Source organism: Oncorhynchus gorbuscha, linkage group LG02 (assembly GCF_021184085.1).
Source record: "Oncorhynchus gorbuscha isolate QuinsamMale2020 ecotype Even-year linkage group LG02, OgorEven_v1.0, whole genome shotgun sequence".
In the NCBI taxonomy this organism is placed as follows: domain Eukaryota; kingdom Metazoa; phylum Chordata; class Actinopteri; order Salmoniformes; family Salmonidae; genus Oncorhynchus; species Oncorhynchus gorbuscha.
The window spans coordinates 84,403,852-84,426,379 of NC_060174.1; the positions used below are offsets into that span (position 1 = coordinate 84,403,852).

The 22,528-nt window shown below is 44.3% G+C and overlaps 1 pseudogene; it reads left to right on the forward strand.

Annotated features, from left to right (window-relative positions):
- Positions 1-14,117, forward strand: part of LOC123990728 — a 29,460-nt pseudogene extending 15,343 nt beyond the window's left edge.
- Positions 14,118-22,528: the final 8,411 nt, after the last annotated feature.

A 22,528-nucleotide genomic window follows, 5' to 3' on the forward strand; every position in this document is an offset into this window, starting at 1 on the left:
CAAATTAATAAAAAATGAAAATCTAAAATGTATTGAGTCAATAAGTATTCAACCTCTTTGTTATTGCAAGCATACATAAGTTCAGGAGTAAAAATGTGCTTAACAAGTCACATAATACGTTGCAGGGACTCACTCTGTGTGCAATAATAGTGTTGAACATGATTTTTGAATGACAACCTCATCTCTGCACCCCACACATACAATTATCTGTATGGTCCCTTAGTCAACCACAAATACCAGACCTTTTGGTAGACGGGTAAAAATAAAAAAGCAGACATTGAATATCTCTTTGAGCAAGGAGAAGTTATTCATTACACTGTGGATGGTGTACCAGTCTCTACAAAGATACAGGTGTCCTTCCTAACTAAGTTGCTGGAGAGGAAGGAAACTGCTCAGGGATGTCACTATGAGGCCAATGGTGACTTTAATGGCTTTGATAGGGATGGGTCAACAACATTGTATTCACTCCACAATACTAACCTAATGCAACAAGGCACTAAAGTAATACTGCAAAAAATGTGGCAAAGCAGTTAACTTTATGTACTGAATACAAACCGTTATGTCTGGGGTAAGTCCAATATAACACATTACTGAGTACCACCCTCCATATTGTCAAGCATAGTGGTGGCTGCATCATGTTATGGGTATACTTGTAATCATTAAGGACTGGGAAGTTTTTCAGGATAAAAAATACATGTAATGGAGCTTAGTACAGTAAAAATCCTAGAGGAAAACTTGGTTCAGTCTGCTTTCCACCAGACATTGGGAGATGAATTCACCTTTCCGTAGGAAAATAACATAAAACACAAGGCCAAATATATACTGGAGTTGCTTACAAAGAAGAAAGTCAATGTTCTTGAGTGACTGAGTTACAGTTTTAACTTAAATAATGGGCAAATGTTGCACAATCCAGGTGTGGAAAGCTCTTAGAGACTTACCCAGAAAGTCTCACAGCTGTAATCGCTGCCAAAGGTGCTTCTACAAAGTACTCAGGGGTGTGAATACCTATATAAATTAGATTTGTCTGTATTTAAGTTTCAATACATTTGAAAAAAAATATATATATATATATATATATATATATATAAACATGTTTTCACTTTGTCATTATGGGGTATGGTGTGTAGATGGGTGAGGAAAGAACCTATTTAATCTATTTTGAATTCAGACACAACAAACACAACAAAATGCGGAATAAGTCAAGGGGTATAAATACTTTCTGAAGGCACAGTAGGTCCTAAAACAAAGACATCACAAAAAAGCACTAACTCCAAAGAGAGACATCAAGTGGCATCCCTCCATATGTTCTAAAGAGTGAGCTTTCTGACTGAAGCTCTATTAGGGCCATTAAAGGGTCAGTCTTGCCTGGTCCAGCAAAGTCAGGGAAAAGAGGGCATCCCGCACTCATCTGCCCTTAGTAATGGACGACGCCTCCCATTGAACCCCTCCATGGGTGCTATTTGAAAATGATAATTTGCGCCGCTCTTTGACGAAACAGGATTAGCTCAATTAATCACATTTCCAGATTAGTTTTTCCTCTCCTATCGACCATCACTTTTTGCCGGCAGATGATCAATGCAAACTTGCTTATACTAACCATCGCAAATCCAGTTGTGGAAATGAGCATCGACAGCAGAAATAATCTTTTAATTTGAGATATTTTGATCTGGGAAATTGGATGGGAGAGTTATTTGGTGGGGAAATGGCTTTCAGTAAAATATCCTCCAATAAACTAGTTATATCACTCTGCCTGATGAGTTATACTTGAATTAAAGTTGTATTATCGGAAAAGAAAATCCAGTCAAATTAAACAATTTTGACATTGTCTGAAAGTTACTGTAATTATTTATGTAACATGGAGGCAGTCATCCATGTCAGTGTGGTCAAAAACGGGTTGCTCTTTATTTGCCAAAACACCACAACAGCCATTCCTTGTGAGTCTTCATCTGGTGTTTGAGAAGAACCAACAGAGCAAAGCTTCAACCCTAGGTCTACTGAGGGCTAAAATCCACTTTCTGTCTGCTGTGTGTGATGTGTTAAGTATAACCCCCCACCACCCACTAGTGTACCACACAACCCCGCAGCTAAATGTGTAGAGCTGCAGGAAAACAGCAACATTTTCTCTCAGCCTCATGGCAAAATGTGTAGAATAGCATGAGATTAGCTATTAAACTGCAAATGTTGCTTTGCCCCATGACAAAATGTGTAGAATTGCAGGAAGTTAGCTGTTTAAAATACATTGTTTTGCTGCTCAGACCTTGCAGGTAGCCCTCGTCAAAATGGGGTACACCCCCCCCCCCCCCCCACACACACACACACACACTGTTCTCCTCCATACTGAGCCTTTACGCTAATCCGGGACACACACATACACCCTGTCTATGTGTCAGTCTAGTGGGGTGTGAGTTACCACTCCTCCCCACTTGTCCCACAGATGACTTGGCTGGTGGCTATTTATCCTCTGACCCCTTGGCCCTGGGTAAGTGACCCCTTTGGCTCAGCCCCCCCCCCCCCCCCCCCCAGCCCCAGCCCCAGCCACACAAAAGCCTGGCCGGACTTAAAAGGACCCTGCTCTTCTGCTGGGAGAGTTGGTTCCCTCTTTCATTCCCAGACGTGCTACTTTGTAATGTCTTTGTTCTGGGCTTGTAATGTCTTTGTTCTGGCCGGGCCCGGTCAGCGGCGATGAAATGGATGCTCCTGCTGGATGTAGTTGGTGATTGACTAGTAGGGGTTACTACTGCTGCAGTGTTTGCACTCAGACACTCTACCTGTCTTTCGCTCCCTCTTTCTCTCTCTCACCCTCTCTCTTGCTCTTTACCTCTATTTCTCCCTCTCTCTTTATCTTAATCCCTTTTTGCCTTTCCTCTCCCTACTTGAAGACACTGCTCTTTCAGGTTTAACAGTAGTGGACCTGTAACTTGTTCGCCTGAGTTCTTCAGACATCAGTTCCCTCTGGTTAAAGGTCACAGCATTGTTTTGCATGCAACAGGTTAAAGTGTATAGAGAGGGTTGGAGGGGGAGGGGCGAGAGAGAGAGGTAGAGAGAGGGCGGGGAAAGAGTGTGTGTGGGTGCAAGGTGCAGGTTGAGGAGGGAGTCCCTGCACATGTGGCTGCTGCTGTTCCCAATCAGGGTCATGCTGCTGATTTGAGGAGACCAACCTAGAGCAACACAGCTGTTTTGTGCTACAGGCCCAGGCACAGGGAGAAGCTGGCCATATCGTGGGCCACCACCAGCAACCCAGATATATTGGAGGGAAGCGTGCAAACCATCTTGCTTTAGACATGCAATAATTTATTTCATATTATGAATACTGTTTTTTGTTTGAGTCGCATGTTTGTTGGATCACAGGGACGTTGCATTCTTATTGCAGCAGTACAATGGCTTTGTGGTTAAAGCAGCGTTTCCCAAACCAGGGGTCGTGACTCCATGTGGGGTCACCTAATTTGAAAATGGGGAATGGGGTCGCGAGAGAAACTCCAAATATATATTTTTCTGTTGGTTCAAAGAACCAGGGTTACGTCCAGCTACATGCGGTTGTAATAAACGGAGCGGTTTCTGTCTTCTTCCTACAAATGTGGCTTTATCTTTTAAATGGTTTAAGCTACAAGATATTATGACCCCATCACTGAAAGATAAGACTCTCACAAACATGTATGTGGAGCAGTACACTGGCATGAGGAGTTTTTATATGTCTTATTGGAGCAGTACACTGGCATGAGGAGTTTTTATATGTCTTATTGGAGCAGTACACTGGCATGGGGAGTTTTTATATTTCTTATTGGAGCAGTACACTGGCATGGGGAGTTTTTATATTTCTTATTGGAGCAGTACACTGGTATGGGGGGGTTTTATATTTCTTATTGGAGCAGTACACTGGCATGGGGAGTTTTTATATTTCTTATTGGAGCAGTACACTGGCATGAGGAGTTTTTATATTTCTTATTGGAGCAGTACACTGGCATGGGGAGTTTTTATATTTCTTATTGGAGCAGTACACTGGCATGGGGATGTTTTATCATTTCTTATTGGAGCAGTACACTGGTATGGGGAGGTTTTATCATTTCTTATTGGAGCAGTACACTGGTATTTGTAAGTCGCTCTGGATGAGAGCGTCTGCTAAATGACTTAAATGTAAAAATGTAAATGTATGGGGAGGTTTTATCATTTCTTATTGGAGCAGTACACTGGCATGGGGAGTTTTTATATTTCTTATTGGAGCAGTACACTGGCATGTGGATGTTTTATAATTTCTTATTGGAGCAGTACACTGGTATGGGGAGGTTTTATCATTTCTTATTGGAGCAGTACACTGGTATGGGGATGTTTTATCATGTCTTATTGGAGCAGTACACTGGCATGGGGAGTTTTTATATTTCTTAGTGGAGCAGTACACTGGCATGGGGATGTTTTATCATTTCTTATTGGAGCAGTACACTGGTATGGGGATGTTTATCATTTCTTATTGGAGCAGTACACTGGTATGGGGATGTTTTATCATTTCTTATTGGAGCAGTACACTGGCATGGGGAGTTTTTATATTTCTTATTGGAGCGGTACAGACACCACCATCCAAATGATCTGAAGTACGTGTTGCTTCCCTTCAGTATAGACCATGAGGTTTCTCATCTAAAACAGTGTGAATTAACTCCTTATCTTTTGTCTCTCACTACATTTTCTCTCCTCTGCTCTTATTCTATTCAGGGAGAGGAGAGTTTCCTTGTCCAATTGTTTCACTTGCAGGTGAAAGCCCCGCCATTGTAGCCATCTAATTGCTAATTGTGGGCCTTTTCTCTCCTTCTTTGTGGACGTTGCTGAGAATTTTTCTAATGCGCTTGGGCTTTTCTCTGAGCCAGCGGCAACGACGCTCCGTGGATGTGCTTTCAAAATGAGATTAACTTTCTAGAGGAATGCATTAGCCCCCCAAGCTTTACAGCCCTGGACTGGCTGAGCTGGCCCTTATTAGAGATGGCTCCTCACTCAAGCACACACACACACATACACTCACATGCACTTGCTTCTACGCACTCATATACATGTACACGCACAAACACCCATACCCCTCACCCCCTCGTACACGCACAAACACCCATACCCCCCACCCCCTCGTACACGCACAAACATCCATACCCCCACCCCCTCGTACACGCACAAACACCCATACCCCCACCCCCTCGTACACGCACAAACACCCATACCCCCCACCCCCTCCTTTATTGACAACCTCCCATTGAGCATATAAGAGCATTACCATGTTTAGGAGTGAGATGTTTTGTGTGATCTGTTGCTGATCTCATATTTGCGTTGCAGAAATTAATTTGATGCTGGTTTGCAATGCTAAGCTGGCCCAGTGAGAGACGGGGGAACTGATTTCAGAGGGGACAAAGCCCCTGAAAAAGAGACATTTGGGGGGGGGTTAAAATACCCTCCACCCAGAAACGGCTCATTTTGGTTCCCAGCTTTGGGACAATGCAGCTTTTCTTTCTCCTCTCTCTGTGGCTGGGCTGTGGACTGACTCTATAGTGGAAACTGGACCAGTCTGGGACTCACTGCAGGGCTGGAAGAGACAGACTGGAAGTGGCTCTCCTTTTCATTCTGTCTCTCTCTCTGGCACTCTCTCACTCCAGTTCCAAATTCTAACACTCACCACAGTAACCTTACTACTGTTTTAAAAAAAGCTGCTTTTGAGACATTGGACTAATAAGGACGCTGGAGCAAGCAATTGACTTGCACTTATTTTACCCATTACCAAACCATATGAATCAGTGGTCCACGATTTGGCCGAATATTGCCAATTGTGAAGGCTTCCATATGGATATTGCAATACACTTCAGCTAGAGTAAAACTTAGTGTACATGTTATGTCACACTTAATAACTTAAAAAGTGCATTGAGTATTCATCCCAGCGTTTTTTTCATGAGATGCTTCAAACTTACTACACTTGGAGGCATCTTCTCACATTGCCAGTAGTACATCCCCTCTTTTTTTCACCCACTTCCCACTGCATCTCAGTCCACTGCATCTCAGTCCATTACCTTCCTCCTTGGCTGTAAACAATGTAAAATCACACACGCACACACCTCTAACATACACAAATGGAAGCGCACGTGCACACCCACATGCTGCCCACACCCCCAGCTGTATCAGACACTTATTGGTGGACAACGCTATCCTGGCAGCTTGGTGAGAAGGTCAGCGCCTGTCTTCCTAGCCTTGTTAAGGCGCTGATGTTCTTATTAAAAGCTAATTCCTGGGGCTGAAGGACTCCAAAGAGCTAGCCTGGCCCCCATTCGCCTCCCCTCACGCCTTGATTGGCGAAGGGGCGGCCGTCGTCACGGAGCTGCACGCAGGGTTCTCCGGTGGTCCTGCCAAACTGCGCCAGCACTCAATTAGGGCCCCTGCGCAGTGCTGCGAGCCTGGCCACCTCCTAACTGGCCTCAGCCACGGGGAGGTCATGCTCCTGCTAACAGGGCTCACACACGGCTCTCACACACACACAACTCAAACTGCAGCTACACACTTTCATAGGGAGCTGCCGGCTGCCACCCCTCGCCTGGTTGGGAGGTGTGTGTGTGTGTCTGTGAGGGAAGATTTATAAAAGCAGTGTCACATTTACTATGCCAGTATACAGGATCTCATGCCTTTTTTTAACTAAACCATCCATGAAACTATTTTCTCATCACAGGTTCATGGCCAAGCATTACTCAGCATCATCATAATTGATTAGCCTGAATTACATGCTACTTTTTTATTTGTATTCCTTCCCCATTTTATTAATCTTATTTTGTCAAATAAAGTACAGCAGAATAAAACATGTTTTCCTTGTGTCTAGAGATTTCCAAGGCCTGAGTTCTTTGACACAGCAAACGCCCAGGTTTTTTGTTTTTGTTGGTTTTTACTCGTAGAGCACGTGATGGCAGTTTTTTGGCCGTTGGGCCATTATACCACGTCCAATCTAATTACTATCAGTTTGAGAGGACAAATTCTTACATCTGCAAAATCAGAATTGGGTTATTTTTTGATATTTTATTTTCTCTTATTTCTCTTTTTGGCTTCCACCAGTCTCAATTACAAAGATCAAGGGATTTGCAGCTAACAATTACATTATGAAATGACTCCAAGAAATACAGTGCCTTGCGAAAGTATTCGGCCCCCTTGAACTTTGCGACCTTTTGCCACATTTCAGGCTTCAAACATAAAGATATAAAACTGGATTTTTTTGTGAAGAATCAACAACAAGTGGGACACAATCATGAAGTGGAACAACATTTATTGGATATTTCAAACTTTTTTAACAAATCAAAAACTGAAAAATTGGGCATGCAAAATTATTCAGCCCCTTTACTTTCAGTGCAGCAAACTCTCTCCAGAAGTTCAGTGAGGATCTCTGAATGATCCAATGTTGACCTAAATGACTAATGATGATAAATACAATCCACCTGTGTGTAATCAAGTCTCCATATAAATGCACCTGCACTGTGATAGTCTCAGAGGTCCGTTAAAAGCGCAGAGAGCATCATGAAGAACAAGGAACACACCAGGCAGGTCCGAGATACTGTTGTGAAGAAGTTTAAAGCCGGATTTGGATACAAAAAGATTTCCCAAGCTTTAAACATCCCAAGGAGCACTGTGCAAGCGATAATATTGAAATGGAAGGAGTATCAGACCACTGCAAATCTACCAAGACCTGGCCGTCCCTCTAAACTTTCAGCTCATACAAGGAGAAGACTGATCAGAGATGCAGCCAAGAGGCCCATGATCACTCTGGATGAACTGCAGAGATCTACAGCTGAGGTGGGAGACTCTGTCCATGGGAGAACAATCAGTCGTATATTGCACAAATCTGGCCTTTATGGAAGAGTGGCAAGAAGAAAGCCATTTCTTAAAGATATCCATAAAAAGTGTTGTTTAAAGTTTGCCACAAGCCACCTGGCAGACACACCAAACATGTGGAAGAAGGTGCTCTAGTCAGATGAAACCAAAGTTGAACTTTTTGGCAACAATGCAAAACGTTATGTTTGGCGTAAAAGCAACACAGCTCATCACCCTGAACACACCATCCCCACTGTCAAACATGGTGGTGGCAGCATCATGGTTTGGGCCTGCTTTTCTTCAGCAGGGACAGGGAAGATGGTTAAAATTGATGGGAAGATGAATGGAGCCAAATACAGGACCATTCTGGACGAAAACCTGATGGAGACCTGAGACTGGGACAGAGATTTGTCTTCCAACAAGACAATGATCCAAAACATAAAGCAAAATCTACAATGGAATGGTTCAAAAATAAACATATCCAGGTGTTAGAATGGCCAAGTCAAAGTCCAGACCTGAATCCAATCGAGAATCTGTGGAAAGAACTGAAAACTGCTGTTCACAAATGCTCTCCATCCAACCTCACTGAGCTCGAGCTGTTTTGCAAGGTGGAATGGGAAAAAATTTCAGCCTCTCGATGTGCAAAACTGATAGAGACATACCCCAAGCGACTTACAGCTGTAATCGCAGCAAAAGGTGGTGTTACAAAGTATTAACTTAAGGGGGCTGAATAATTTTGTAAGCCCAATTTTTCAGTTTTTGATTTGTTAAAAAAGTTTGAAATATCCAATAAATGTCGTTCCACTTCATGATTGTGTCCCACTTGTTGTTGATTCTTCACAAAAAATACAGTTTTATATCTTTATGTTTGAAGCCTGAAATGTGGCAATAGGTCGCAAAGTTCAAGGGGGCCGAATACTTTCGCAAGGCACTGTATATCTCTTGTCTGCAGCTCAGTAGCTCCCCAACCCACTCAGGCTGTCATTTTTCACCTGAGAGATTGGATTTATTTGGTTTTGATGAACATTTGAGAATATGTTTTTAAAAATGTATTGTGATAATTCTACATTGCTGTACATCCAAGCACAATGAACAAGTCCCTACAATAAAGTGAGCCCTAGTAACATCCAGCTAGACATACCATATGTTAAGTCCTAGATTGAGTCATCAGTGGTGGCAGTAGCCCCAAACATCCCTTTGATAAACACTGTCCCTAACAAGGCTCTTTAGATGAAGGCTGTTTGGCCACAGAGTTTGGGAGGATTAACACGGGACTGTTCTAATCTGATTTGCTGACACGGCCTCTTTGCATCAGAAAAGCTCACATTCCCCTTCTCTCTCATCTGCCCTGCCAGCTCCACAGTCTTTGAAAATGGGCCAGTAGATGAAGGGCTTCTTGGCTAAGACCTCTGGGTCAATTCATTTTCTCTGGAGATGACAGCTTGTTCAAATATTTCGCTTCACGGTTATTGACAGTGTGTCACATCCAACTGTCAAATGATGTCTATTTTGGCAGTGTGGATTTGTTTTTGGTTTTCAAGGTGTACATTGGCCATGGGGTCTTGTCAGTCTTTGTGTACTTACTGTATAACAATGTTTAGTACAGAAAGACTCCAGAGTCATTCAAGCTAGGTGTGCTTACATTAATGTGCGTTTTCTACCCTCTGCTCAGTGTATACACACACACCATCCTTACATGGCAAAGACATCTTGCTGACCAAATGTTTAAGATAAGATTGTGTCCAGGACCTATGTGTGTGTCTAGCATTTGTGATGTAGGTTTGGGGTGAAAGGAGAGGTGCAGAGTTAACACCTCAACTGGCTGAGTAGTTTATCTTTAACAGAGTGTGATTAATGCAGGGTGGCCATGCGGCGCGACACTAGTAGCCCAGGGCCTTCTAGAAAGGAAACATTAACTACCAGGCGCCTGCTGCCAAGCTACTTGAGAGAACGGAGGAAACATTCTAAAATGATTGATAAACAAAGTCTTCTTTTTACTCTCAATGGAAAGGTAGTTGCTTGTGTATTTGTGTTTGACTATTAATCACGTATGAAGTAGGCCTATGTTTTTGGTGAGTTGTTGAAGTAGACATACGTCACACATAGGGAAGCATACCACTTTGACTATGTGATTAATTAGCATTAGATCCCTTGATTGACACCTCGTTATTGTGAGTGTCATGTGTGTGTATGTGTGTGTGTCACAGGGGTCAAGTGGACACTTGTTTTCTTTGGTGAGGGGGATTGTTTGACTGGAGCACCTGGTGATAGGAAGGTCAGTGGTTCAACTCCAGTCCAGAGGGGCTAAGGGCTGGGCACTGATGGGATGGGGTGGTGTACATGTGCGTGTGCGTGTGAGAGAGAGAGATAGAAGGACCACTCGACTCAGCCCTTCCCCCTCAACTACCTAATACTTTGGGAAATGATTCTCCTAGCGACACCAATGAGTGAATGCAGATCTAATGTAGCTACTCAACTACCATTTCTCTTGGATCTTTTCATTTACAGAGTGTTGCAATTGTATGAGTAATACTTGATCACTATAATCAGTTATGTGAAGGCAACACTTTTTCTTCCTTCCCTCCTGTCCTCCGCAGGTTGATGCTCCAGCTGCCTGAGGAAATGGGCTTAATGTCTGTAGCTGCTCGACAGACCCAGGGTAGAGGTCAGTTTCCGCCACAGCTCTATCTCTCTCTGTCTCAATGCACCTACATTGGTTCATTGTTGAACCTCGTCACAATGAATAACCTAAATTGTTACATCATGTCTCCTCTCTCTGCCTCTTTGTGTTTTTGTTGTTGTATTTTCCGTGTGTGTCAGGCTCCGGGGGGAAAGCGGGGCTGAGTCCTCTGGGATGTGCTATGTTCAGTGTGCAGGTGTCTGTGAGCTCCAGACTGGACCAGAGGATCCCCTTTCTACAGCACCTGGCTGCGGTGGAGGTTGTACGCACCCTGCCCGGTTACCAGGTATAAACACTGCATACTGCTGCGTGGTACCACCATGCTATCTATCTCAAAGCTATAGCCATAGACCCACCCTATCCCTATCCATGTCACTGAGCTTCAGCCTGTCATCACTAGAATACTTTACTTACTACACTAATACATTTCCATTGGGAGCACTCCTTATCCTGAATAAGGGACTCCAGGTTTCACACAGCTGTTCATAGCCAGTCAGGTGTCCCTCTTCGTATTGTTCTATTCAGCGCAATGCACTTCCCTCTCCAAATGGATGGTGTGTCCAACTCACTGATCAAAGGGTTTTGTGCTAGAACCCTCCTTTCTCCCCTTCTCATTAAACATTTATTTTACATCGTGTAAAAGGGTCCTATTTTGCTTCCAGGTGCTTGTGTTGTGTGTGTGAGAAAATATATGCACTGCAGTGTGGGAGTCTGATGAGAAACACTCTGGTGTCACACTGCCCAGTTGTTTATGGGCTCTGGCCAGTCAGCCAACATGTAGAACAGGCCAACGCATGGCACAGGATGTATTACCGGACGTGATGAAATAACAGCCAATGCTAACTTTGCCTAAATATTTATCTTAATCAAGACTCAAGGTCTTGGCTGGATATGCCATTTTTGGAGGTACTATAGGCCTGTCAAAGCCATTGTAGAAATGTAGACGTGGGGCATGAGTTACGGGTAAATATAAACAGACATGGTGGCCGTTTTAGGTGATGTACTGCAGATGGGGTAGAACCTAATCTTCAAAGCCAGCCAGACTCAGAAGAGCTGCTCAGGTTGACAGATATACAGCATGGCATTTTGAACCCATGGAGACACTTCTACAGATTGGTTTTACAGACAGGCCATGTAAAACTCTGATTTTTTTTCTATCTCTGTTTTAGCTTGTAGTATTAGATCTGCTGTTTGTATGTGTAGCATCATGTCTTACGTGAGTTTTTTTAAAGTGGATACTGTATCATAATACTTGTACTTATGTACCTGTACAGTATATACTAGTAATGTATTGTACCTCTGAGTGCCACTTATTTGTCATACATGTTTGTGTATCTCATATTCAGTTTTGGTCTCTTTCTAGGACATTGATCGCAGAGTGAAGTGGCCTAATGACATTTACTGCAGTAACCTGATGAAACTTGGAAGAGTGCTGGTGACATCAACAGTCATGGGACCAACCTTCCATCTCCTCGTTGGTCAGAATCCTCTTATATTTATGTTAATGCCAGTGCAGTGTAATGGATGATCTAGTCTAGCCTTAAATCATAACGTGGATTTAAGGCTAGATTGTGTTGATGTTTATGCCAGTGCTGGGATAAAAAGTCATTTATATTACTCTTGGTGAAGAGTTTGTTCTTAATGAACGTCTTTGAACAATCTCCTTCTCCAGGCTGTGGCTTCAATGGGAGCAACAGCAACCCCACCATCTGTATCAACAACCTGGTGATGCAGCACAACCGAGAGTGTGCCACCAGCATGGAGGCCCTGAGCTCAGCACAGCTCATAGGTCGCACCCTCACCTCCCTGAAGCAGCTCATCTCTGCCTTCCAGGAGAGGGGTCAGAGGCTGTCCTGCCCCTCTACTACAAGAGATGGGTGCACAGGTAAACAAGCTGCAACACCCCTACTGTAATCTGTGGTACGCTCCACTCCTCCTCAGTGGGTTTGGTTTCATGAATTTTTCACATAAAGTAAACATTTTCATTGGTCCTGATATTTATTTGAGGGCATTGTGCAACAGAGCAATTCCGCTAAAAGAGAACGAGAATGCACCGGTACTCTGCATGCTATCTGTAAAATCTGCAGCTGCTGGTCATGATATTAATTGTCATTCTAATCTCCAGACATAACGTAACATGTCCACATGTAAAAATAGGATTGCTTTTACACTACATTGACCTTGATGTGCCCTCTGCCCTGTCTCAGCGGGACCCAGGTGTGTCTGTGGAGCGAGAACGGTCCCCATGCAGACGTGGTGGGCCTCGACGATGAAGGCTTCCTGTAGGTGCACTCCGAGGAGCAGGGTTTGGTCTCCTTGCAGCCTAATGGCAACTCCTTCGACACGCTGAGGAACCTGGTGGTCATCAAGCAACGCTAGGACCCTGTAAGGACCCCTATGGAGTATGCCCACCTGGTTGCCTGAAGGGCATTTTAGCCAGTGGCATCATGAAAAAAGATTAGCCAGCTCCTTCGTAGCTTGAGTCGGAGATACACTAACTGTTTGTGAGAGGATCTCACACAACTAATCTGCTAGGTAAAATTACTACTTACATTTTTTTATTGTTTTTTGCTAGTTAGAATTAGTAATTTACTCTATTAATGACTTATCTGCAAGTAAAAATACACATTTTCTCTTATTTTACTTGATAGATTGGCTGAAGCTTATTTGGAGCCTAAAGCAACTGAATCTTTTTTTATTATACCATCCCATAGTATTTAGGAAGCTTTATTTAGGTCAATCTGAAGTTGGCCTGTTTAGTATAGTGTGGTGGTAATGGAATTACTTGAGTAGTTCATATTACACTATCATATTATAATTGGTAGCTACAGGATTTCTAAAATACAGTCATTTATGAAGAATACAAAATTAGTCATTCACCAAATTAACTTATATTATGCTATACAATAGCATGATTTAAGTATTATTTAACAGTTATCTTGTTCAAAGGTTGTAAAATCAAATTGTCAACAAGGATTATTTCCTTTTGTAATGTAGTATTCCATGTAATATCTTTAGTTACAACAGTCAAAGACAATTGAGAAGGTGCTAGCTGTCGACAACAGTATTTTTTTCCAGAGGTATTGACATGAGGGCTATTAACATGTTAAAACACGTCTTTAACGTGTCGCTAGGAAATGTACCAAATCTGATTTGCGTAAAGACGTTATGATGCTATTGACATGGGAGGTCACACTTAGATGCAAATGCATTCACTAAGTGCAAACACATTGTGATAGACTGCCCGAAGGCTGACTCCTACCCCAACTGCTGGACTGTTAAGCATTGGTTTCTACTGAGCTACAGGTTAAACGATGTCCGTTGCACTGAGTCATGTATTAACTTGTGTTATCATAGAACTTCATCAATTTGAGAACTATAAGTTCATATTTACTTTAAGCCTTACTTTTGATGTTTTAGAGGTTAGATAAAGTTTTTTATTACTCTTTAGGACAGGCTTCCTTTAAGTTTCAGAGACTATAATTGATACTCAATGACTGACAAGATACATATTTGTAAGATAAAGAGATGATCTGTATATTTGATAACACACACAATTAATGTAAAACATTAGCATTCTATAACTATGTAATTATGTGATAAAGGAATACTGGTTGCACTTAAAAGTTATTTGGTAACCTTTGAAGTGTCAATGATGTAACTTGTCCTTCCAATAAGAGCAACACTATTATTCAAACACTATACTGAAATAAATAGATATACTGGACTTAGACTGGGATTTATCATTTTTCTGATACCTTTGCAAGGGTATGAGGGTGTAGACACATTAATGAATACCCCTAGAGCAAAATTGGCTTTCAAGTCCGCTTCAAAATAATGCTGTTTGCAACATCGCAGTCTCCCATCTTATTAATTAAGGCCTGTCGTTGGACAACAAAAAGGGGCCTCTCAAACGAAAGGAAGGAGAGTTCCTATTGCTCTCTTTGCTCTCCCTTTCCCTTCTCCATGCTCCTTGAGCTGTACTAAAGAGAAAAACACTGTTGATTGAGTCCAGCTTTGCCCAGCAGTGGCTGTGGAGTGGGAGACGGAGGGGGAAGCAGATTCCCTCCGCCTCCCAGTGGGGGAGTGATGAGGTGTGGGAGAGCCCTTTGGTGCAGGTGGCCAGTAGGGAGAGGGAATGGCTCGGGGGGGTGGGGGGGGCTCTTCAACTGTGTTGGGCTTATTCCAATGGTCCTAAATGACACTTCATTTGTCTTCAGCACCTCAGGCCTTGGGCTCATCTCTGCTAGATTAGGTGAAAATATGCATGCAAACTCCACAAACTGGACACAGCCCTCACCTCATTACAAGCTCATTCCCCCTTCTCAGGTTTTAGGAAATATACCCAATATGGTTTCATCAAAGATTATGTAGGCTAACAGAGTGGGTATTCAATGGCAACATTGAGGTATTGACAGTGCCTGGTTGTATGAATACTGTGTTACTTATTGAGGCATCACCGTAGTCCTCTGAATGCTGATGAAAACAACTGGATTCCAATGTAGCGATTTTGATCAATGGAGATTTAGGTCTTAGCTGCACCGTGCTGATGTAGCTGATGATGTGTGCATGCATGTACACTGTAGTATCCACTATAAAGACAATCCTGAGTTTCTCAAGTCTAAAGTTCATTAAGTAAATAGCTTACCTCTGGATCCATAAATAGCGCCTCCTCGATATCCTATTAAACCATTTCAGAGGCAGGTCTCAAGGGTCAAAATGGATATATCCTGTTTAATATTGGCTGCATAATATCACATCTCAATCCAGCCTCCCCAGGGACACAGCAGAGCCCTTTAGCTCACCTTCAAATATCAAAGCTTGTCTTCAAGAAAAACAACACTCTGTTTTAAAGGGTAATAAGATAGGAATCCTTGGTGTCTTTTTACGCTAATTCTGTATTCTGTAAGTTATACAAAAAGTTTTTAATACAAGCGTTCTGCCATGTGTACTGGTTAGATACGGAATGGTTGACTGACTATTCATATCCCATCGTGATGAAACCTGAACAAAGACTGGCAGTGAAAAAAGAATATAGAGTGGACATACTGAATGTCACTGAAGGGGCTTTGAAAACTACTGGTTGGTGTATTGTTGTATTTCAATATTTGAATCTCTCTTTGAAACATGAAAATACCCAGTGGTTACTTGTAATGTTGTTTTTTGTGTGTTACTTTTTCTCATATTTTTTCATGAAGCACAAATAACACAATGGTTCTTTTAGGTTGCTTTAGAAATAGCTGGGAGCATAATTGATAGACACTGATGGCGCAAAACATTAGGAACACCTGCTCTTTGCATGACATAGACTGACCAGGTGAAAGCTATGATCCCTTATCGATGACACTTGTTAAATCCACATCAAATCAGTGTAGATGAAGGGGAGGAGACATGTTAAAGAAGGATTTTTAAGCCTTGAGACAATTGAGACATGGATTGTGTATGTGTGCCATTCAGAAGGTGAGTGGGCAAGACAAAATATTGAGGTGCCTTTGAACAGGGTATGGTAGTAGGTACCAGGCACACCGGTTTGAGTGTGTCATGAACTGCAATGCTGCTGGGTTTTTCACGTACAACAGTTTCCCTCCCGTGTGTATCAGGAATGGTCCACCATCCAAAGGACATCCAGCAAACTTGAGTCAACATGAGCATCCCTGTGGAACGCTTGACACCTTGTAGAGTCCATGCCCCAACTGTTACAGGCTTATTTTTTCCATTTATGTTTTGAGGTTGGACTTTAGTATGTATAGCTCGTTAGCACGTAGGTCACACCGACTAATGTCACCTCGTTAGTTAGTATGTATTGCACCTGTGCTGGTTGCCATCTCGTTAATGGGAAGGTGCTTCACCTGTGCTGGCCCAGGTGCTATTTAAGAGTGGCTGGCCCAGTGCTCCAGGTATGTTGAGAGATGCGAAGGGTTAACACCTTTAGTTGGCTTTCCCTATTTGGATTTCTAGAAAAACAATCCTTTATCTGATTTCCCTGATTTAGTTTTGCTCCACCTTTTTGGTTTGCTTCCCGTCTTTAAGTTTGGTGTTGATTTTTCTTTTGTTTGCCTCTTCTTGGGCGAACTGAGTGGGCGCTCATGGTGGGTGTCTTTTAGGTTCCAGGTGTTTTTGTAAGTCAACTTTTAGTGGACTCCCCCATGAGTGTCTTTCAGGACCACTCCTAAAACCCTGCCTGGTTCATTTTGGTTGTTGGTCAGTGACTCTGTTTGTTCCCTGTTATGTTTGAGCGACAATATTTGGGTTTTCTTGCTGGGGAACGTAACACAATGAATTGAGGCTGTTCTGAGGGCAAAAGGTGGTGCAAACTCAATAGGTGGTCCTACTGTTTTGTACGCTCAGTTTACACTACAAGTAGATGTGGATCTCTGGCTGTGTGACTGTGGCTTGTCCAACTAGCTCCCTGACTGTGTCCTAAGCAAAGTTCCCTCTGAGCTGCACGCAGTAGCCCTGAGAGCACCGCGCAGCTCCCCTGGGACTGCCATGCAAAATAAATATCATCTCACAGAGAAGAACAGGATGGAACTTCACTCAACTTTATGGCACAGTGGTCACCAACCGGTCCATTGCAATCAACTGGTCTATCTCCAAGGCATTCCTAGGTGATCGCCAAACATTTCTGTAAAAACCAAACGCTAAAACCTTGTGTTACAATTTTTCTTATTCCTCTCGGCTGTTGGCGGTAGGTGCACCTGATTCAGCTGCCCTGCGCGCCAGGTAGATGAACTGTTGCCATTTTGAATCATTTCATGTGTCTGAAGGTACAAACTCTGCCCTACTGGCGGGCCCAGAGAGCAAATCAAGTGTACTGTAGGCCTACCACTTGCCAATTTATCGTGTCTGCAGGAATGTAGCAGGCATCATTTAAATACAGCAAAGTGGATACTGTGAGATTTCAAAATGTTTAAAATGACTACGGAGAGACTGTCAAAAAAATACAGCAAAGAGCTGCTGTTTTTATGATTGAGTTCATGTTTAAATTCTTACTCAGCTCTGTCAACACTTTGTGTTCAACACTTTTATAAGCCATAAAATGTGCGTTTTTCCTATTTCCACTCAGTGCTACAACAAGTACTGCATTTACATTTACATTTAAGTCATTTAGCAGACGCTCTTATCCAGAGCGACTTACAAATTGGTGCATTCACCTTATGACATCCAGTGGAACAGCCACTTTACAATAGTGCATCTAAATCTTTTAAGGGGGGGGTAGAAGGATTACTTTATCCTATCCTAGGTATTCCTTAAAGAGGTGGGGTTTCAGGTGTTTCCGGAAGGTGGTGATTGACTCCGCTGTACTGGCGTCGTGAGGGAGTTTGTTCCACCATTGGGGGGCCAGAGCAGCGAACAGTTTTGACTGGGCTGAGCGGGAACTGTACTTCCTCAGTGGTAGGGAGGCGAGCAGGCCAGAGGTGGATGAACGCAGTGCCCTTGTTTGGGTGTAGGGCCTGATCAGAGCCTGGAGGTACTGAGGTGCCGTTCCCCTCACAGCTCCGTAGGCAAGCACCATGGTCTTGTAGCGGATGCGAGCTTCAACTGGAAGCCAGTGGAGAGAGCGGAGGAGCGGGGTGACGTGAGAGAACTTGGGAAGGTTGAACACCAGACGGGCTGCGGCGTTCTGGATGAGTTGTAGGGGTTTAATGGCACAGGCAGGGAGCCCAGCCAACAGCGAGTTGCAGTAATCCAGACGGGAGATGACAAGTGCCTGGATTAGGACCTGCGCCGCTTCCTGTGTGAGGCAGGGTCGTACTCTGCGGATGTTGTAGAGCATGAACCTACAGGAACGGGCCACCACCTTGATGTTAGTTGAGAACGACATGGTGTTGTCCAGGATCACGCCAAGGTTCTTAGCGCTCTGGGAGGAGGACACAATGGAGTTGTCAACCGTGATGGCGAGATCATGGAACAGGCAGTCCTTCCCCGGGAGGAAGAGCAGCTCCGTCTTGCCGAGGTTCAGCTTGAGGTGGTGATCCGTCATCCACACTGATATGTCTGCCAGACATGCAGAGATGCGATTTGCCACCTGGTCATCAGAAGGGGGAAAGGAGAAGATTAATTGTGTGTCGTCTGCATAGCAATAATAGGAGAGACCATGTGAGGTTATGACAGAGCCAAGTGACTTGGTGTATAGCGAGAATAGGAGAGGGCCTAGAACAGAGCCCTGGGGGACACCAGTGGTGAGAGCGCGTGGTGAGGAGACAGATTCTCGCCACGCCACCTGGTAGGAGCGACCTGTCAGGTAGGACGCAATCCAAGCGTGGGCCGCGCCGGAGATGCCCAACTCGGAGAGGGTGGAGAGGAGGATCTGATTGTTCACAGTATCGAAGGCAGCCGATAGGTCTAGAAGGATGAGAGCAGAGGAGAGAGAGTTAGCTTTGGCAGTGCGGAGCGCCTCCGTGATACAGAGAAGAGCAGTCTCAGTTGAATGACTAGTCTTGAAACCTGACTGATTTGGATCAAGAAGGTCATTCTGAGAGAGATAGCGGGAGAGCTGGCCAAGGACGGCACGTTCAAGAGTTTTGGAGAGAAAAGAAAGGGATACTGGTCTGTAGTTGTTGACATCGGAGGGATCGAGTGTAGGTTTTTTCAGAAGGGGTGCAACTCACGCTCTCTTGAAGACGGAAGGGATGTAGCCAGCGGTCAGGGATGAGTTGATGAGCGAGGTGAGGTAAGGGAGAAGGTCTCCGGAAATGGTCTGGAGAAGAGAGGAGGGGATAGGGTCAAGCGGGCAGGTTGTTGGGCGGCCGGCCGTCACAAGACGCGAGATTTCATCTGGAGAGAGAGGGGAGAAAGAGGTCAGAGCACAGGGTAGGGCAGTGTGAGCAGAACCAGCGGTGTCGTTTGACTTAGCAAACGAGGATCGGATGTCGTCGACCTTCTTTTCAAAATGGTTGACGAAGTCATCTGCAGAGAGGGAGGAGGGGGGGGGAGGAGGATTCAGGAGGGAGGAGAAGGTGGCAAAGAGCTTCCTAGGGTTAGAGGCAGATGCTTGAAATTTAGAGTGGTAGAAAGTGGCTTTAGCAGCAGAGACAGAGGAGGAAAATGTAGAGAGGAGGGAGTGAAAGGATGCCAGGTCCGCAGGGAGGCGAATTTTCCTCCATTTCCGCTCGGCTGCCCGGAGCCCTGTTCTGTGAGCTCGCAATGAGTCATCGAGCCACGGAGCGGGAGGGGAGGACCGAGCCGGCCTGGAGGATAGGGGACATAGAGAGTCAAAGGATGCGGAAAGGGAGGAGAGGAGGGTTGAGGAGGCAGAATCAGGAGATAGGTTGGAGAAGGTTTGAGCAGAGGGAAGAGATGATAGGATGGAAGTGGAGAGAGTAGCGGGGGAGAGAGAGCGAAGGTTGGGACGGCGCGATACCATCCGAGTAGGGGCAGTGTGGGAGGTGTTGGATGAGAGCGAGAGGGAAAAGGATACCAGGTAGTGGTCGGAGACTTGGAGGGGAGTTGCAATGAGGTTAGTGGAAGAACAGCATCTAGTAAAGATGAGGTCGAGCGTATTGCCTGCCTTGTGAGTAGGGGGGGAAGGTGAGAGGGTGAGGTCAAAAGAGGAGAGGAGTGGAAAGAAGGAGGCAGAGAGGAATGAGTCAAAGGTAGACGTGGGGAGGTTAAAGTCGCCCAGAACTGTGAGAGATGAGCCGTCCTCAGGAAAGGAGCTTATCAAGGCATCAAGCTCATTGATGAACTCTCCGAGGGAACCTGGAGGGCGATAAATGATAAGGATGTTAAGCTTGAAAGGGCTGGTAACTGTGACAGCATGGAATTCAAAGGAGGCGATAGACAGATGGGTAAGGGGAGAAAGAGAGAATGACCACTTGGGAGAGATGAGGATCCCGGTGCCACCACCCCGCTGACCAGAAGCTCTCGGGGTGTGCGAGAACACGTGGGCGGACGAAGAGAGAGCAGTAGGAGTAGCAGTGTTGTTTGTGGTGATCCATGTTTCCGTCAGTGCCAAGAAGTCGAGGGACTGGAGGGAGGCATAGGCTGAGATGAACTCTGCCTTGTTGGCCGCAGATCGGCAGTTCCAGAGGCTACCGGAGACCTGGAACTCCACGTGGGTCGTGCGCGCTGGGACCACCAGATTAGGGTGGCCGCGGGCACGCGGTGTGGAGCGTTTGTATGGTCTGTGCAGAGCGGAGAGAACAGGGATAGACAGACACATAGTTGACAGGCTACAGAAGAGGCTACGCTAATGCAAAGGAGATTGGAATGACAAGTGGACTACACGTCTCGAATGTTCAGAGAGTTAAGCTTACGTAGCAAGAATCTTATTGACTAAAATGATTAAAATGATACAGTACTGCTGAAGTAGGCTAGCTGGCAGTGGCTGCGTTGTTGACACTACACTAATCAAGTCATTCCGTTGAGTGTAATAGTTTCTACAGTGCTGCTATTCGGGGGCTAGCTGGCTAGCTAGCAGTGTTGATTACGTTACGTTGCGTTAAAAGAACGACAATAGCTGGCTAGCTAACCTAGAAAGTCGCTCTAGACTACACAATTATCTTTGATACAAAGACGGCTATGTAGCTAGCTATGTAGCTAGCTACGATCAAACAAATCAAACCGTTGTACTGTAATGAAATGAAGTGAAAATGTGATACTACCTGTGGAGTGAAGCGGGATGCGACCGGGTTGTTGAGTGTTGCTGAGTGCGGAAGTTCTATTCGGTAGACGTTGGCTAGCTGTTGGCTAGCTAGCAGTGTCTCCTACGTTAAGGACGACAAATAGCTGGCTAGCTAACCTCGGTAAATCAAGATAATCACTCTAAGACTACACAATTATCTTGGATACGAAGACAGCAAAGACAGCTATGTAGCTAGCTAACACTACACTAATCAAGTCGTTCAGTTGAGTGTAATAGTTTCTACAGTGCTGCTAATCGGTGGACGTTTGCTAGCTGGCTAGCTGCTGGGCAGAGCAGTGAAGACTACGTTAGGACGACGAAATACGATAATTACGCAATTATCTTTGATACAAAGATGGCTATGTAGCTAGCTAAGAAGAAATTGCTAAGATTAGACAAATCAAACCGTTGTACTATAATGAAATGTAATGAAAAAGTTATAGTGCGGATGCGACCGCTCGCTCCAACGCGGAAGTAATTGAGTGCCTTCCTCTGACACCACATTTACATTTACATTTAAGTCATTTAGCAGACGCTCTTATCCAGAGCCTGGTATAGAGGTCCTGGATGGCAGGAAGTTTGGCCGCAGTAGTAATTAATGATTAGGAAAGTGTATCTATAGGCTTGCGTTGTTGTTTTTATTATTTATTTGGTCAGTGTCAGTGGAGGAAAGGGAGAGCGGAGGGATGTTGAGAGGCAGACCCTCAGTCTGCTGCTCTCTCCCACTGCTACGACTGACCATCAGATTCAGACACCATCATACCAGTAAAAATAATACAGTCAACGGATCTATTACCGGTGTGATCATATAGCCTACCTCAAGTTGGGAAATATAACTTTAAAAAATGTCCCTAACAACAATGCATCGGCAGGGCAATTCAAGCAAAGTCAATATCCGGTGATGATGTATTGGACCTATGACTTACTGCACAAACCTCATTGCTACAGTACTGTTTTAAATTGGTTAACGTTGCATCAGCTTAAGTTTAAATAATGTTTTTTTTCAATCTGAGTGGTAGATCTCGGCTTGCATTTTGACTCAGAAAATGATCTTGACTTAAAGGTTGGTGACCACTGTTCTTTCCCTGATAACACTATCAACGTTTCCCTTAACTGTGGCAATTGTAATCGAATCAATGCAAATGTTAGACACTTTCAATGCACCATACTGAAACAAAACGAACTATGCAAGATATTTTGTTGTAGGTATAAAGCATCGGCATAGGATGCTATTGCATTGACACGCACAACTCAGCCCGTACTCCACACAGATCGGTGTGGCATAAACAATCAGAGCTGCAGTAGGCCTACATGCAAATAGACCATTGCCGTATATGGATCTGTGCCATTTACTTTGAACTGGACTGTGTTTACAGCATGAGCGGCCGTGAATAGTAATGGACTTGTTTTGA